The sequence below is a fragment of the Salmo salar genome, chromosome 14 (assembly GCF_965601325.2).
Source record: "Salmo salar chromosome 14, fSalSal1, whole genome shotgun sequence".
NCBI classification, from domain to species: domain Eukaryota; kingdom Metazoa; phylum Chordata; class Actinopteri; order Salmoniformes; family Salmonidae; genus Salmo; species Salmo salar.
Window position 1 is genome coordinate 96,467,466 of NC_138304.1, and position 18,564 is coordinate 96,486,029.

An 18,564-nucleotide genomic window follows, 5' to 3' on the forward strand; every position below is an offset into this window, starting at 1 on the left:
AGAGAATAATCGAGAGCATGTTAGAAAAAGAGAGGACTGGAGAGAAAGAGGGAAAGAGAGGACTGGAGAGGATATTGAGAAAGCTGGGAAGAGAGGACTGGAGAGAAAGAGCTGGGAAGAGAGGACTGGAGAGAAAGAGCTGGGAAGAGAGGACTGGAGAGAAAGAGCTGGGAAGAGAGGACTGGAGAGAAAGAGCTGGGAAGAGAGGACTGGAGAGAAAGAGCTGGGAAGCATCAGTGAATCTGATCAAACCTGATCAAAGGTTCATTATACATCACAGTTGCTAAAGCCCTTCTCTTCTCCCTGGCACTTCTGGGTCAGTGTGTGTGTGTGTGTGTGTGTGTGTGTGTGTGTGTGTGTGTGTGTGTGTGTGTGTGTGTGTGTGTGTGTGTGTGTGTGTGTGTGCCTGCGTGCGTGCGTGCATGCGAGTTTGCGTACAGTAGGTGTGTGTACGTGTATGTGTGCGTGCGTGTATGTGTGCGTGTGTGTGCGTGCATGTGTATGCCTGCATGCGAGTGTGTGTGTGTGTGTAGGTGCGTGTACATGTGTACATTTCTATGTGTGTGAATGTGTGCATGCATGTTTGTCCCTGTATGAGCCAAACTATAATTGTCAGTCTGTGAAGGCATTGCTCACACCTGGGCTTCCCCTGACTCTATCCTCCCCTGTGATTGGCTGCAGATGTCTGTATGCAAATGATGTCAAATTGCAAATACCAGGAACCAATTTGGAGCAATTTCTCACCTCTTTTTCATTCAGCTGCTCACCGCCATAGAAATGCATCAGCCAGAAGGGCAGTGTGTATTAACAGCAAAACCAGCATAAAGAACAACCACAGGAGGAAATCAACAATGAACAGAACTTTGCTGCTGAAGCCCAGGTGTGAGCAAAGCCTTCACAGAAAGACAATTATAGTTTGGCTCATACGAGGACAAATATGCATGCAAACATTCATACATTCTCAGAGAGCAGAAAGGACAATGTTACTTATAATGTTGCTGAGTTGACTCCAGAGGTCAGATGCTTGTCCTTTCAGCTCTCTATATTATTTGTTATGTTTCGTCTTTGCTGCTCTATTTCTTATTTTCAAAGGAAGAGTTGGAAACAGTGTCGGAATATTCAACTCCCACATCTGGAACTAGAACCAGTGTGTGTGTGTGTGTGTGTGTAGACATGTTTAACTATTCTTGTCGGGACTTCTCGTCCCCACAAGAATAGTAAACAAACAAAAATTTTACCAACTGGGGACATTTTGTAAGTCCCCACAAGGTCAAATGCTATTTGTAGGGGGTTTATGGTTAAGGTTAAAATTAGTGTTAGGGTTATAATTAGGTTTAGGGTTAGGAGCTAGGGTTAAGTTTAGGTTTAGGGTTAGGAGCTAGGGTTAGGGTTAAGGTTAAGTTTTTGGGTTAAGGTTAGGATTAGGGTAAGAGTACGGGTTAGGGTTAGGTTTAGGGTTAGGGGTTAGGGGAAATAGGATTTTGAATGGGACTGAATTGTGTGTCCCCACAAAGTTAGCTGTACAAGTGTGTGTGTGTGTGTGTGTGTGTGTGCTTTTGTGTTTTTGTGTTTTAAAACGTGTGTTTTTCTGTCATCCTACCGGTGTCTACCTAATGAAGACCATTGTGTATTGCCTTATTTCTGCTTGGTCGATTTCAATACTCAGGACAACAACAACGACGACACATGATTGTGATGACAAAGCTGAAAATACAAGTAAGGACAACAATAACACAATTATTGTGCAGTCCCAACATTCTGTCCTCCTAAGGGAACATGGAGCTAGGAGTGATGCAGATTAAAGTAACAGGAGTGTTCTAGTCCTGGGGCCAGCCTCCTAAAACAGCCCCAGGGAAGAGGAGCTACATGAAGTGTTCACTCTCAGCAAGTCCACCAGGGTTAGTGTGTACCCCATGCTTCACATTACTGTTAATGAATAGGATGGTTAGTACTGACACAGACACACACACACACACACTCATGCACACACGTTGGTACACACACGTAGGCACGTACACACAGACACACAGACACACATGCACACGCAAATTAGCCATTAGCCGAAGATATACCTTTCCAAACTGAGTCAGCAAGCCTAGTACGTATTCTCCTTTTCTTCTGGAAACTAACAAACACACACTTAGTTAGATACAGCAACAAAGACAAGTACAAGAGAATGATTATACTGTACATATTGACAGATACTAATACAGCAATCACAGATGTCTCTCTATATGTTAGCTCTCTGTCTGCTGTCTCTCTCAATCCCTCTTTTGTTCTCTCTTTCTCTCTAGAACGGGGGATCCGGTATGTTGCACCAGTTGATTAAGGCTTTGGTTGCCGGGCAACAGGGTAATTAAAGGGATTAATTATACAGCCTGGCGCCGCAGTACAATGGAAAACACATCTCAAACACACACACTTTCACACACTTTCACACACTTTCACACACACACACACACACACACACGCCACACACACACACACACACACACACACACACACACACACACACACACACACACACACACACACACACACACACACACAATGGGCGTATATCATTTATACAGTGTACTGCACAGACACAATAGGTGTACATAATTTACACAGTTTACTGCAAACAATAGCAATTATGTTGCTAAATGCTTCACCAACTCAACTCTACCTAACACACAAGTTATAAAACTAGAATAGAACCATCAATAAACTATACTGATGTCACAACTCTACCTAACACACAAGTTATACAATTAGAATAGAACCATCAATAAACTATACTGATGTCACAACTCTACCTAACACACAAGTTATACAATTAGAATAGAACCATCAATAAACTATACTGATGTCACAACTCTACCTAACACACAAGTTATACAATTAGAATAGAACCATCAATAAACTATACTGATGTCACAACTCTACCTAACACACAAGTTATACAATTAGAATAGAACCATCAATAAACTATACTGATGTCACAACTCTACCTAACACACAAGTTATACAATTAGAATAGAACCATCAATAAACTATACTGATGTCACAACTCTACCTAACACACAAGTTATACAATTAGAATAGAACCATCAATAAACTATACTGATGTCTCAACTCTACCTAACACACAAGTTATACAATTAGAATAGAACCATCAATAAACTATACTGATGTCACAACTCTACCTAACACACAAGTTATAAAACTAGAATAGAACCATCAATAAACTATACTGATGTCACTTGTTAAATCCACTTAAATCAGTGTAGATGACGGGGAGGAGACAGCTTAAAGAAGGATTTTTAAGCCTTGAGACATGGATTGTGAATGTGTGCCATTCAGAGGATGAATGGGCAAGACACAATATTTAAGAGCCTTTGAATAGGGTATGGCAGTAGGTGCCAAGCCCACCAGTTTGTTTCAAAAACTGCAACGCTGCTAGGTTTTGTTCATGCTCAACAGATTCCCGTGTGCATCAATAACGGTCCACCACCCAAAGGACATTTAGTCAACTTCACACACCTGTGGGAAGCATTGGAAGGGAAAGGGGATGCCTAGTCCGTTGCACAACTGCATGCATTCAACTGAAATGGGTGTTCTGCATTTAACCCAACCCCTCTGAATCAGAGAGGTGAAGGGGGCTGACTTAATTGATGTCCTTGTCATCAGCTCCCCGGGTAACAGGTGTTGTTCGGGGGTTAACTGCCTTGCTCAAGGGCAGAATGGCTGATTTTCCCCCCTGACCTAACGCTCTTAACCGCATTGGCTACCTGCCGCCCCTCTTGAGTCAACAATGGCCAGCATCTCTGTGGAACGCTTTTGACACATTGTAAAGTCCATGCCCCGACGAATTGAGAGTGTTCTGAGGGCAAAAGGGGGTTTAACTCAATAGTAGGAAGGTGTTCTTAATGTTTGTACACTCAGTGTATTTTACATACATGGATTACCAACTGGGGCAGACCCTTGACTTTTTCCACATTTTGTTACGTTTCAGCCTTATTAAACAAAACCATTTCCTCATCAATCTACACACAATACCCCATAATGCAGAATCGAAAACAGGTTATTAGGAATATTTGCACAAAAAAAACAGAAATACTTTATTTACATAAGTATTCAGACCCTTTGCTATGAGACTAGAAATGGAGCTCAGGTCCATCCTCTTTCCATTGATCATCCTTGAGATGTTTCTACAACTGGATTGGAGTCCACCTGTGATAAATTCAAATGATTTGACGTAATTTGGAAAGGAACACACCTGTCTATTTAATGTCACACAGTTGACAGTGCATGTCAGAGCAAAAACCAAGCCATGAGGTCGAAGGAATTGTCCATGGAGCTCAAACATGATTGTGTCAAGGCACAGATCTGGGGAAGGGTACCTGCAAATTTCTGCCTTATTGAAGGTCCCCAAGAACACAGTGGCCTACATCATTCTTAAATGGAAGAAAATTAAAGCAAGCAAGACTCTTCCTAGAGCTGGACAATCGGCCAAACGGAGCAATCAAGGGAGAAGGGCATTGGTCAGGGAGGTGAAAAAGAACCCGATGGTCACTCTGGCCGAGCTCCAGCGTTCCTCTGTGGAGATGCGATAAGGACAATCATCTCTGCAGCACTCCACCAATCAGGCCTTTATGATAGATTAGCCACTCCTCAGTAAAAGGCACATGACAGCCCACTTGGAGTTTGCCAAAAGGCACCTAAAGGAATCTCAGACCATGACAAACAAGATTCTCTGGTCTGATGAAAACAAGATTGAACTCTTTGGACTGAATGTCAAGCGTCAAGTCTGGAGGAAACCTGGCACCAGCTCTATGGTGAAGCACAGTGGTGGCAACATCATGCTGTGGGGTTGTTTTTCAGCGGCAGTGACTGGGAGACTACTCAGGATCGAGGGAAAGATGAATGGAGAAAAGTACTGAGAGATCCTTGATGAAAACCTGCTCCAGAGCGCTCAGGACCTCAGTCTCGGGTGAAGGTTCATCTTCCAATAGCACAACGATCCTAAGCAAACAGCCAAGACAACGCAGGTGTGGCTTCGGGACAAGTTTCTGAATGTCCTTGAGTGGCCAAGCCAGAGCCCGGACTTGAACCCGATCGAACATCTCTGGAGAGACCTGAAAATAGCTGTGCTGCAACGCTCCCCATACAACCTGACAGAGCTTGAGAGAATCTGCAGAGAAGAATGGGAGAAACTCCCCAAATACAGCTGTGCCAAGCTTGTAGCGTTATACACAAGTTGACTCAAAGATGTAATTGCTGCCAAAGGTGCTTCAACAAAGTACAGGGTCTGAATACTTAAGTAAATGCCTATATTATTTATTTTTAATTAAAAAAATTCAAAGAAATTTTAAAACAAGTTTTTGCTTTGTCATTATGGGGTATTTTGAATAAATTGATAAGAAGAAAAAAAACATTTAAGCAATTTTAGAATAAGGGTGAAGCGTAACAAAATGCGTAAAAAGTCAAGGGGTCTGAATACTACCCGAATGCACTGTATACAGTGGCTTGCGAAAGTATTCGCCCCCCTTGGCATTTTTCCTATTTTGTTGCCTTACAAACTGCAATAAAAATGGATTTTTGAGGGGTCTGTATCTTTTGATTTACACAACATACGTACTAATTTGAAGATGCAAAATAATTTTTGGGGTGAAACAAGAAATAATTATTTTGAATTTTTGCTCATTCTTCAAGGAATAACTGCTCCAGCTCCTTCAAGTTGGATGGTTTCCGCTGGTTACAGCAATCTTTAAGTCATACCACAGATTCTCAATTGGAATGAGGTCTGGGTTTTGACTAGGACATTCCAAGACATTTAAATGTTTCCCCTTAAACCACCCAAGTGTTGCTTTCGCAGTATGCTTAGAGTCATTGCCCTGCTTGAAGGTGAACCTCTTCCCATTATCAAATCTCTGAAAGACTGAAACAGGTTTCCCTCTAGACTTTCCCTGCATTTAGCACCATCCATTTTTCCTTCAATTCTGACCAGTTTCCCAGTCCCTGCCGATGAAAAACATCCCCAGCTGCCACCACCATGCTTCACTGTGGGGATTATGTTCTCGGGGTGATGAGAGGTGTTGGGTTTGCGCCAGACGTAGCATTTTCCTTGATGGCCAAAAAGCTAAATTTTAATCTAATCTGACCAGATTACCTTCTTCCATATGTTTGGGGAATCTCTCACACAAACGTGTTTGTTTATTTCTTTCTTTAAGCAATGGCTTTTTTCTGTCCACTCTTCCGCAAAGCCCAGCTCTGTGGAGTGTACGACTTAAAGTGGTCCTATGGACAGATACTCCAATCTCCGCTGTGGAGCTTTGCAGCTCCTTCAGGGTTATCTTTGGTCTCTTTGTTGCCTCTTTGATTAATGCCCTCCTTGCCTGGTCTGTGAGTTTTGGTGGGCGGCACACTCTTGGCAGGTTTGTTGTGGTGCCATATTCTTTCCATTTTTTAATAATGGATTTAATGGGGCTCTGTGGGATGTTCAAAGTTCCTGATATTTTTTTTATAACCCAACCCTGATCTGTACTTCTCCAAACTTTGTCCCTGACCGTTTTGTAGAGCTCCTTGGTCTTCATGGTGGTGCTTGCTTGGTGGTGCCCCTTGCTTAGTGGTGTTGCAGAATCTGGTGCCTTTCATAACAGGTGTATATATATACTGAGATTATGTGACAGATCATGTGACACTTAGATTGCCCAGAGGTGGACTTTATTTAACAAATTATGTGACTTCTGAAAGGTTGTACCAGATCTTATTTAGGGGCTTCATAGCAAAGGGGGTGAATACATATGCACGCACCACTTTTGTTTTTTATTTCCCCAAGTTTTTTTAAACAAGTTATTTTTTTCATTTCACTTCAGCAATTTGGACTATTTTGTGTATGTCCATTACATGAAATCCAAATAAAAATCTATTTAAATTACAGGTTGTAATGCAACAAAATAGGAAAAAATGGCAAGGTGGATGAATACTTTTGCAAAGCACTATACATGCCAATACAGCTGTCTGTGTAGATTGAGTATATCTGAGTTCTGTATTGCAGTTCTTTTAAGTAACGTTCATATTCATCAATTTACCATAGGCCGAATTAGGTATTTTTGACTGGGGTCCATATTCTGACCCCAAAGGACTTAAAATATATATATATATATATATGGATCAGGGATTTAAACCGATACAGGGAACCGAACTCCGAAAATCAAAAACATTTGCATGCAACAGAATCAGAACCGAGAACGAAAGTGATCTATACTGTTCCTGAACAGAGCAGCTATATTAAAAGCACGATTAATATCGTTATTTTACTTTCTGGGCATTTTTTTTTAAGTTCCGCAAAAAATGCAACTAAGCGCCAGTTTAAAGTCCTCACTCTGTCACTCAGAAATGTATTCCAGTGTCTGCCTGCCTGACTGTTGAAAATATTTGCTAGTGTGTATGCATGTGTAGACTACCTGCCCCTCCCCCTCGTAGCATAGTTCACATAGTTCACTAATTTCAGTCACATCAAGTGCCCTACACTTGTCTGTCAAATATATGTAAATAGCTTGCCTACTCCATAGAAAGTTGTTTTATCCACACTTGTTGGCGTAATAATTGAATGTCGAGCTAGCTAAATGTATAAACTGTATTTGACTGTTTGTTTATTCCATGTGTAACTCTGTTGTTGTATGTGTCGACCTGCTATGTTTTATTATTGGCCAGGTTGCAGTTGTAAATGAGAACTTGTTCTCAACTAGCCTACCTGGTTAAATAAAGGGGAAATAAAATAAAAAAATAATTTGAGATGTTTAAAAAGGAATAATATAAACCGTTATTTTTTGGGGGTTCGAACCTGTTCAGATCTTTATTTTGCTGGTTGGAACAGTGGAATGAAACAAAAAAATTATGGTTCTGTTCAGAACTAAACAATTTTGGTTCCAAATCCTGATAATTAATACAGAAATACTGAACAGTGATTTAGATTTCGGGACCTTGGGCTTTATCTGCGCAAAGCATTGTTTTCAGATATTAAGCATTGAGGTTTTCACATCCCAGATGTCAGAACTGTTTTGTAGTGAATTCTTATTTCATAACCCATTAAGGTACTCACCTTATAGATACCTAAAGTGCAGAGTATATAAAAAAAATGTAGAGGGTACAATCGCAGATTGCTGTTGTCACGAACCGGCTCAAAGTTCGTAACAGAAAGGGAGACAACGTGGAGATAAGGAATAGCAAAATATATTTATTAACTAAAGTAAACTAAATATAATTAACAATGGTGTATGTAGACAGTAATCAGTAGTGTAAGTGAGTGGTTGCGTGCATAAATGTGATAATGAGGGGTGTTGAAAGGTGCCAATGCAAACAACCAAAAAACAACCACAACACCACAAAAATGCCACAACCAAAATCTGTATCTGCATGGAGAGAGTCTCCTCAATGAATGGGGAAGAGGTGTATTTATCCTTTCGCTGACGACCCGGGAACTTCTTAAGGGATAGGGGGCAGTATTGAGAATTTTGATAAAAATATGTGCCCATTTTTAACTGCCTCCTACACCAACTCAGAAGCTAGGATATGCATATTATTAACATATTTGGATAGAAAACACTCTGAACTTTCTAAAACTGTTTGAATGGTGTCTGTAAGTATAACAGAACTCATGTGGCAGTCAAAACCCTGAGACGAATTCTAACAGGAAGTGGATATCTGATGTGTTTAATTACTTTTAAGCCTATGCCATTGAAACACACAGGGACTTATTAATCATTGAGCACTTCCTACACCATCCACTAGATGTCACCAGTCTTTACAAAGTGGTTTGAGTCTTCTACTGTGAAAACTGACCGAACGAGAGGCTTGGAAAGTTGGTCATAAGCGGATGACCTATACTACTCTGGCGCGCGAGTGCAAGTTTGGGTACTCTCGTTCCAATACGTTTTAAAAGAGAATGCAATCGTCCGCCTTGAATATTATTGAAGTTCTGATTGAAAAAGGCCCTAATGATTTATGCTATCCAACGTTTGACATGTTTGAACGAACGTAAATATTTTTTTTCCCCCTCTTTGGTGAAGACCAGTCCGGCGGGCGTCGTTCATGTTTTTGAGTAGTGTAAGATTTTTTAAGATTTTCTACTTAGTGTGCCTCTAACATGCACCAAGCTAACAAACGTTATTACCATGAATTGCAGCTATTACACATGTTTTCCACTAACCAACTAGTTATGTCTCAATGCAGCTTACACAAGCAAACTGATGTTTCCACTTGCAGCACATAACAGGAACTGGCCCAACCACAAGCCTGCGGGGGCCCCATCTCGTGATAACAGCAACAGTGTCTGGCATGCTCGACCCTGTGAAAACAGGAACACACACACACACAAGCCATAGCTTATCCAAGGCACTCACACCCAGACTTAGAAGCTTTGATAGAAACTCAACATCATCAGAACATTGTGCAAGATCGCAGGAAGACGCATGAACAGATGGAGCCAATCGACGGTGACAACGCCTGGACCTGAGCCAACCAGAGGATCGGGACTTCAAGACTCAACCTACTTTTTGTGTTGTATAAAACATGTAAACAAACTGTTTTAGGGACTCTCTTCCGCTGGCTCCCTCAGAGCTACTGGAACGAGTCCGTGCACGCTGTACCAAATATCTTCACTCTGAATAAACTATCGCTTGTCATATAATTTAGCGCCTTGTCCGAATCAGTCCTTGACCGACTCTCCCTTCTTCTCATTCCATTTACCAACAGTAGCCTACAGGACGCGCTAACAACACGGAGCTTTTTGGACATAAATTATTAGCTTTTTCGAACAAAACTACATTTGTTATGGACCTGGGATTCCTGGAAGTGCCTTCTGATGAAGATAATCAAAGGTAAGGGAATATTTACATAGAATTTTAGATCTCTCCAACATGGCGCCTAGTCTGTATCGCCAAGCCTATTTTTCTGAGCGCAGTACTCAGATTATTGCAAAGTGTGATTTCCCAGTAAAGTTATTTTTAAATCTGGCAATGCGGTTGCGTTCACGAGATGTTAATCTATAATTCTTTGAATGACAATATAATATTTTACCAATGGTTTTGAATAGTAATTATTTAATTTGTTGTGCTGATTGACTGGCGGTATTGGAAGGAAAATATTTTCTCAACATCATCGCCATTGTAAAATGCTGTTTTTGGATATAAATATGAACTTGATAGAACAAAAAATGCATGTATTGTCTAACATAATGTCCTAGGAGTGTCATCTGATGAAGGTTGTCAAAGGTTAGTGCATAATTTTAGCTGGTTTTCTGCTTTTGGTGACGCCTGTCTTTGCATTGACAAAACATTACACACAGCTATTTTCAATGTACTGTCCTAACATAATCTAACTTTATGCTTTCGCCGTAAAGCCTTTTTGAAATCGGACAACATGGTTAGATTAAGGATATGTTTATCTTTCAAAGGGTGTAAGATAGTTGTATGTTTAAGAAATTTGAATTATGACATTTAATTGTTTTCAAATTTGGCGCCCTTGATATTTCACCTGCTGTTGATAGGAGTGTACCAGACTACGGCAGACAGAGTGGGAGGGCCCCCCCTCCCCCCCCCCATAAAACCGGGGACCAACTAGGGCCCCGGAACACCATACTAGTCACACAAACAAATACCTTTAACCTGTTATGGCTAGGGGGCAGTATTTTCACGGCTGGATAAAAAACATACCCGATTTAATCTGGTTACTACTCCTGCCCAGTAACTAGAATATGCATATAATTATTGGCTTTGGATAGAAAACACTCCAAAGTTTCTAAAACTGTCTGAATGGTGTCTGTGAGTATAACAGAACTCAAATGGCAGGTCAAAACCTGAGAGATTCCTTTACAGGAAGTGGCCTGTCTGACCATTTCTTGAACTTCTTTGCCATCTCTATCTTTTACAAAGGACCTCTGCTCTAACGTGACACTTCCTACGTCTTCCATGGGCGCTCAGAGCCCGGGAAAAACCTGAATGTCGTCATCCCAGCCCCAGGCTGAAACACATTATCGCCTTTCTCAAGTGGCCGTTCAAGGGACTGTGGGCTTAGGGGCGTGCCCTGGCCGCCCCCGTCTTTGTGATTTTTCCTCTGTTTGCCGAAAAGGAGATTCCCGGTCGGAATATTATTGTTTTTTACGAGATAAATTGCATAAAAATTGATTTTAAACAGCGGTTGACATGCTTTGAAGTACGGTAATGGAATATTTAGAATTTTTTTGTCACGAATTGCGCCATGCGCGCGACCCTGATTTACCATTTCGGATAGTGTCTGGGACGCACGAACAAAACGCCGCTATTCGGATATAACGATGGATTATTTTGGACCAAACCAACATTTGTTATTGAAGTAGCAGTCCTGGGAGTGCATTCTGATGAAGACAACAAAAGGTAATCAAACTTTTATAATAGTAAATCTGATTTTGGTGAAGGCTAAACTTGCCGGGTGTCTAAATAGCTAGCCCGTGATGGCTGGGCTATGTACTTAGAATATTGCAAAATGTGCTTTCACAAAAAAGCTATTTTAAAATCGGACATATCGAGTGCATAGAGGAGTTCTGTATCTATAATTCTTAAAATAAGTGTTATGCTTTTTGTGAACGTTTATCGTGAGTAATTTTGTAAATTGTTAGCAAATTCCCCGGAAGTTTGCGGGGGGTATGCTAGTTCTGAACGTCACATGCTAATGTAAAAAGCTGTTTTTTGATACAAATATGAACTTGATTGAACAAAACATGCATGTATTGTATAACATAATGTCCTAGGTGTGTCATCTGATGAAGATCATCAAAGGTTAGTGCTGCATTTAGCTGTCTTCTGGGTTTTTGTGACATTATATGCTAGCTTGAAAAATGGGTGTCTGATTATTTCTGGCTTGGTACTCTGCTGACATAATCTAATGTTTTTCTTTCGCTGTAAAGCCTTTTTGAAATCGGACAGTGTGGTTAGATAAAGGAGAGTCTTGTCTTTAAAATGCTGTGAAATAGTCATATGTTTGAAAAATTGAAGTTTTTGTATTTTTGAGGAATTTGTAATTCGCGCCACGCCTATCATTGGATATTGGAGCAGGTGTTCCGCTAGCGGAACGTCTAGATGTAATTAACTTGCAATGAAAACAACTTTCTGACAAAATTTGAAATGTATAATGTATGCAGCTAGACTCTTACCTGTATACATGGAAGAACGCTACATGGCAGACTGCAACCACTTTCATTAAATAAGACGTTTTGTGTCGTTCCCGTTTTGTTTGTACAGCTTTCTTAGCCCGTTTTGTCTAGTCACTCTGGTTCACACTAACTGTGTGCAATGCCATAAGAACCATCAGATCTTTCTCCCTCTCTTTTATGGATGCCATGGTTACCCTTAGTTTGAAGATGTAATCCGAAGAAACACTTTTGCAGTTCTCCATGAAATCTTAACAAAATAAGGTGTAGGTGTTTTTTTTCAATCTTTTGTTACAGCTTGTTTGAGTTGTAATCTGTGGTGCCCAGTGTGATTGTCATTTCTCTGGTTGTGGTCTGGTGGGCTCAGCAGAGGGGAATAGCGAGATATAGCAATATATATATATTTTGTATTTTCTTGTGACTATGGCGTCTTATGTAGATGAGTTCATTCACTTTCCATCAGAGGAACTGTTAGAATTATGTACTAAAGAACAGCTGAAGGTTGCTGAACACTACAAGGTTGAAATTAGTGATAAATGTCAAAAAAATTCTACTAGGTTGATATTAAAGGCCAATCTGATGGAGAGTGGTATTCTTGAAGTTACCACTGGGGCAGCCTCTGCTGAGGACTCGTCGTCTCCCCGTAATGTAACAATGGCCGCTCCATCGGTTAGTCCTAGTAGTCTTCTTTTTGAACAGCAGAAAGAACTCCTTCTGTTTCAGCTAGAGCATGATTGTGAGAAGCTAGAGCATGATTGTGTAAAGTATGAAAAATAATTGCCATTTAAACAGGATTTGGAGCGTGCTGATCGGCTAAAGTATGAAAAGGAATTGGAATTTAAAAAAGCTAAAAGCAAGCTGCAACAAAAGCGACTAGAGCTGGTTAGGGAAGGAAAGCTCTCAGGGGAGAGTTTGCTCTGGGAAGGTGACCCAGATGTACCTAGCTCCTCTTTTGGTCATGCCCCAGATACATTTGATATTGTTGGGAACTTACGGTTGTTGCCTAAATTTAATGTGAAGGACCCTGAGACATTCTTTTTGTTGTTTGAGCGTGTTGCTGACGTTAGGAGTTAGCCTGATTCTGACCTCACTAATGTTGCAGTGTGTGCTGACTGGTAAAGCGCAGGAAGCATATTCAGCTCTTAGTGTAGCCGACAGTGTCAGTTAAGATAAGGTTAAAACGGCTGTGTTACAGATTTACGAATTGGTTCCTAAGGCTTACCGCCAACGATTTAGAACTTTAAAAAGGATGATAAACAGACTCATGTTGAGTTTGCGTGAGAATTATCTTCACAGTTTAATCGCTGGTGTTCTGCCTCTGCAGTTATGACTTTCCAAGGGCTGTGTGATCTGATTATGCTAGAGCAATTTAAGGACACAATCCATGATTGTACATTTAACGAACGAAAAGTACACTGTCACAGAAGCTACGGTTTTGGCGGATGAGTATGTTTTGACTCTCAAAAGTGTCTTTGCAGAGCCCCGTATTCAGAGTGAGTGGGGGCGTTCGGAGAGATTTGGGGCTCACTCACCAAGATACTTTGCTTCACGGGCAGAGTTTCATTCAACTAGGGTTGAGCCTGACTCCCGTGGTAAAGCTGACTTTGGTCAAGAGTGTCACTACTGTCAAGGTTCGGGTCACTGGAAAAATCAATGTCCAGTTCTCAGGGCTAGGGGTAAAAATCAGTACTTGTGCTTATGTTAAATCTCAGCCTACAGCGTTAGCTGCACCTGTTCACTCCTGACACATGCCCAGGGGCATGTGAAAGTCTATATTGATCTAGACTATTTACCTTTCATTACAGAGGGTTTTGTGTCTATGTTAGGAAGTAAGGACCTAGTGCCAGTGAAGATCCTGAGACACAGGTGCCTCTGAATCATTTGTGTTGGAGTCTGTGTTACCCTTCTCTGCTGAGACTGATTCGGGGAATAGTGTTCAAATTTTGGGGAATAGGTTTGAACACTCTGTCAGTTCCATTGCATAAACTGATATTGGATTGTGGACTGGTGAAAGGTGAGGTTGTTGTGGGGGTGCGTCCTTTGTTGCCTACTGAGGGTATTGACGTTATCCTTGGGAATAACTTGGCTGGTGAGAGTGTATGGCCTGTCGTGTTTCCATCTTTAGTGGTTTCCGCTGTCATTTGTAGGGATTCCTGATGAGAGTGCGCAGTTTCCCAGAGGTGTTCTCTGCGTGTGCAGTGATGCGTTCTATGAGCCGTGGCGACCTGGTCACTGCGCAGGCTAACGAGAATGCCACAAAGAAGTATGTCACTACTTTCCCTGTTATGTCTCCCGCTCTGATCTAAAGGCGCAACGGGTTGACCCCACGTTAGAAGAGTTGCGTGACCAAATTGTGCCTATGGAACAGTTGGGAGATGTCGCCCATGGCTATTTTCTCCAAGAGCATGTCCTGATGAGAAAGTGGGTTTCTCGTGGTAGTTGTTTTCTGGGGGAGGCAATTAGTCAGGTTGTTGTACCAGTTAAGCTTCATGAGTTGGTGTTGACGACTTCCCACAATGATGTTGCCGGACATATGGGTGTGAGGAAAATCTACAATCGCATATTAAGACATTTCTTTTGGCCTAGGTTAGAGGGATGTTTCTGAGTTCATCTTGTCACACCTGTGAATTAACCTGCGAATTAACTAATCAAGCTATTAAGCTGGTACCACTGTTTCCTATTCCGATACTCAGCCAACCTTTTGAGTATCTGATTATTGACTGTGTTGGTCCTCTGCCTCGTTCTAAAAAGGGTAGTAGTTACCTGTTCACTGTGATGTCAGACCACTAAGTTTCCTGCTGCCTATCCTCTCCTGTCTATCACAACTAATTCTGTGCTAAAAGCTTTGACTCAGTTTCTCACTGTTTGGAATCCATAAGGTCATTCAGACTGATCAAGCATCTGATTTCACCTCTAATATGTTTGGTCAGGTTCTCCAACAGCTCCATATTAAACACAATTTGTCTAGCGCCTATCACGTGCAAAGTCAAGGAGCACTGGAACGTTTCCATCAAATACTTAACTTCTATGGGCTAGGTGGGACGCTAGCGTCCCACCTGCGGGACACAGCCAGTGAAATATCAGGGTGGCAAATTCAAAAACAACAAAATGCCATAATTCAACTTTCTCAAACAGACAACTATTTTACACGTTTTTTATCCAGCCTTGAAAATACTGCCCCCTAGCCATAAGAGGTTAAAGCGTACTGTTAGCTAGCTAGATAACTGGCTGGCTCGCTAGCTAACATTGCGTGTGTGATCTGTGTAGTAATACTATCTCCGAAAGTCATTTGTATTGCTAGTTATAGCCTAATGTTAGCTAGCTAACTAACATTGAACCTAGTTGGTTAGCTTTAGCTAGCTATGACAATTGGTTTGTATTGCTAGTACTCTATCGTTGGGATTAGCTACTAGTTACATGTCAAACAAAAGACTCCACTTCGCCAGATGGTTATGTGACCCATCAAGTTAGCCAGGTGAATCTGGCGGTGATTACAGCCATCTATTGTATAATTAGACTAAACTATTTGTATCTGGAATTTGTCTTTCAGCATCAGTAGGACACGCCTGACTTTCCTCCACCAGTCATACAAGGAGAATGGTTCTAACGCCTTCCATCAAAAGAGAGCTGGCCCAAGCAAGCACAGGTTACACCTGAAGCATGAGGACTTGCAGCCAGTTGTGAACTTCATCAACAAATACGCAGAGCATAATGCAACAGTATTACCAGGATGCCACCCAGGACAACAAACACTTTGGTGGAAAGCTGCTGCCAATCTCATGTGACAAAAGCAGCGTTGTGGCGTCTCTACAAGGAATCAATGACTACACTTAGTATCTAAAGCATAAATAACACATACACTACTGGTCAAAAGTTTTAGAACACCTACTCATTCAAGGGTTTTTCTTCATTTTTACTATTTTCTACATTATAGAATAATAGTGAAGACATAAACTATGAAATTACACATGTAGTAACCAAAAAAGTGTTAAACAAATCAAAATATATTTGAGATTCTTCAAATAGCCACCCTTTGCCTTGATGATAGATTTGCACACTCTTGGCATTCTCTCAAATAGCTTCACCTGGAATGCAGGTGACTACCTCATGGAGCTGGTTGAGAAAACTAATAGCGTATTTTCATTATTTAATTTACCTTCTACATCAATGGCACTACTTATATTGATCTCACATTGTTTGTGTATTTTTCAGAGATACGTGTAGTCTGGCTGTCTTCCTTCAAGAATCTTTTGAGAGATTGCTGGTATGGTGATGGACAGCAGTGTGAAAGAGGTTAACATCCCACAGCTGGTTGGACTGGAGGATGTACGGTGCTGGTGGAAAGGTATGGCTGGCAACATCACCTGACTCCGTACTTCAGGCCGCTGCCACAGATCAAGCAGTACCAGCACTTCAGGAGAAAATAATTTTCATTGCATTGTATGAGGTTATTCTTATTATCTAAACTTGGGTTGTCAATTGATGTCATTCAAGGTTGTAATGTCTTCTCTATTTCTTTGTCTATTTTCTTGTTTTACAGCTTTGATGCTCTAGAGCCTGGTGTTATTTGTTTCCAAGGAGCATCCGGACTCAGTCGGGACCAGGTTCCAGCTGCTGCTCAACACTGACGTCCTTCCTCCCACAGATGGTCTGCCTGTACAAGCATCACCTGGACTGGACACAACTAGACAAACATATATTTTTGAGAAGATCCGGGAGTTTTGCGACAAAGAGGCCATGGACATCACATGCCCTGCACCAACGTCAAGGGCAGGACAGAAACAGGCTCTACGAATATAGATTCCCTTGTTCATGCGTGGTGTGGACGGACCAGTTCATCACTGGGGGACGAGTTCCCAGTCATCCAGACTATCTGCAGTGCCTAATAGCAACACTTTCACATGACTCTCTCCTAGCACACATACACAAACGCCATACATTGTTGCTGCTATTTATTTGCTCAGCCACTTTACCCCTTATTGTATACATAAACAGTAACTACCTCATCTATCACCAGTATCAGTGATAACACTGTTTAGCACATGGCCTCACATGTGAATCCTCAAAGAGATGGGTGGATCTAAGGCTTATTAGGCTGTGAATGATGTTGAATAGGTGTAGACAAAGAACAGCTCTCCAGTAGGTATACCAAACAGGGTCATTTTCTCAAATGTAGGATTACAAGTTTATCAACATTCAAAGCAGATTTCTTTCCCATTGTTCCTCAACTGCAGTTTATGATATACCATTTTCTAACTTTGTCTCTACATTTACATTTCAGTCATTTAGCAGACGCTCTTATCCAGAGTCACTTACAGTAGTGAATGCATACATTTCATACATTTTCTCCGTACTGGTCCCCCGTGGGAATCGAACCCACAACCCTGGCGTTGCAAACACCATGCTCTACCAACTGAGCCACACAGGAAGCACTCTACTTTTATTCAATGTAAAAAAACACAATTTCAAATGTTGCTACATAAGACGAATCAAGGCGGTGAGTCACAAATGGGTACCTACTCCTTCATACAAAACACAGCTCTTTCACAATCCAAACCCCTGTCTTTGACACAGCACAAATGCAGTGTTTTATCATTATCCAAGTCAGTGAGTTCTCCACAACGCAAACCTTGTTTTTGTCATCTACACAATGACAAAGCAGAAATGTTTCATAATTGCTTTAAACTCACCCACTGCTGGTGAATGTTGCACATGAAGAGTTCATTTCCAAACCCTATATGCACCAATTTTCACGTTTTTTTTTTCATCAGAAATGATTGCTTATGGATATGTTCATTTTTGTGTAAAATATTAATATTCTCAGATTTTTTTATTAATAGATTTGAGATGTGTATGAAAATGTTTTTTTTTGCCAAACGCTATGCAGTATATCCATTGTTTAACTGGAATGGAATATCCTCTACATTTGACTGAGATATGTGGTTGTCCCACCTAGGCTTTCTTAAGATGAATCCACTTACTGTAAGTCACAAATGTAATATTTGTACAGTTCTTTATAAGAAATGTAGTTATTTATTACATTTGACTGTGTAAAATTTAGCAGTACTACTTATTTACCAACATGTCTGAAAATGGATATGTAACGTTTTACATAACTTCATGTATCTCCACAGAGAGTTTGTGTCTTCAAAGCACATAGATTTTATTTTGTATTTTTTTATTTAACCTTTATTTAACTAGGCAAAAGGCCTCCTGCGGGGACGGGGGCTGGGATTAAAAATACAAATGGTCAAATAAAAATATAGAACAAAACACACATCACGACACAAGAGACAAAACAACACTACATAAAGAGAGACCTAAGACAACAACATAGCATGGCAGCAACACATGACAACACATGCAGGGTTCCTCTCAGGGATTACAGTAAA

The 18,564-nt window shown here is 41.0% G+C and overlaps 1 long non-coding RNA gene across 1 annotated transcript; it reads left to right on the forward strand.

Moving 5' to 3' along the window:
• The first annotated feature begins 9,098 nt into the window (after positions 1 to 9,098).
• On the forward strand, positions 9,099 to 18,013 carry LOC123726857 (uncharacterized). The gene is made up of 3 exons (XR_006759005.2): positions 9,099 to 9,866; positions 15,723 to 16,517; positions 16,713 to 18,013. It is a non-coding gene; the product is annotated as an uncharacterized LOC123726857 (long non-coding RNA).
• The last annotated feature ends 551 nt before the right edge of the window (positions 18,014 to 18,564 follow it).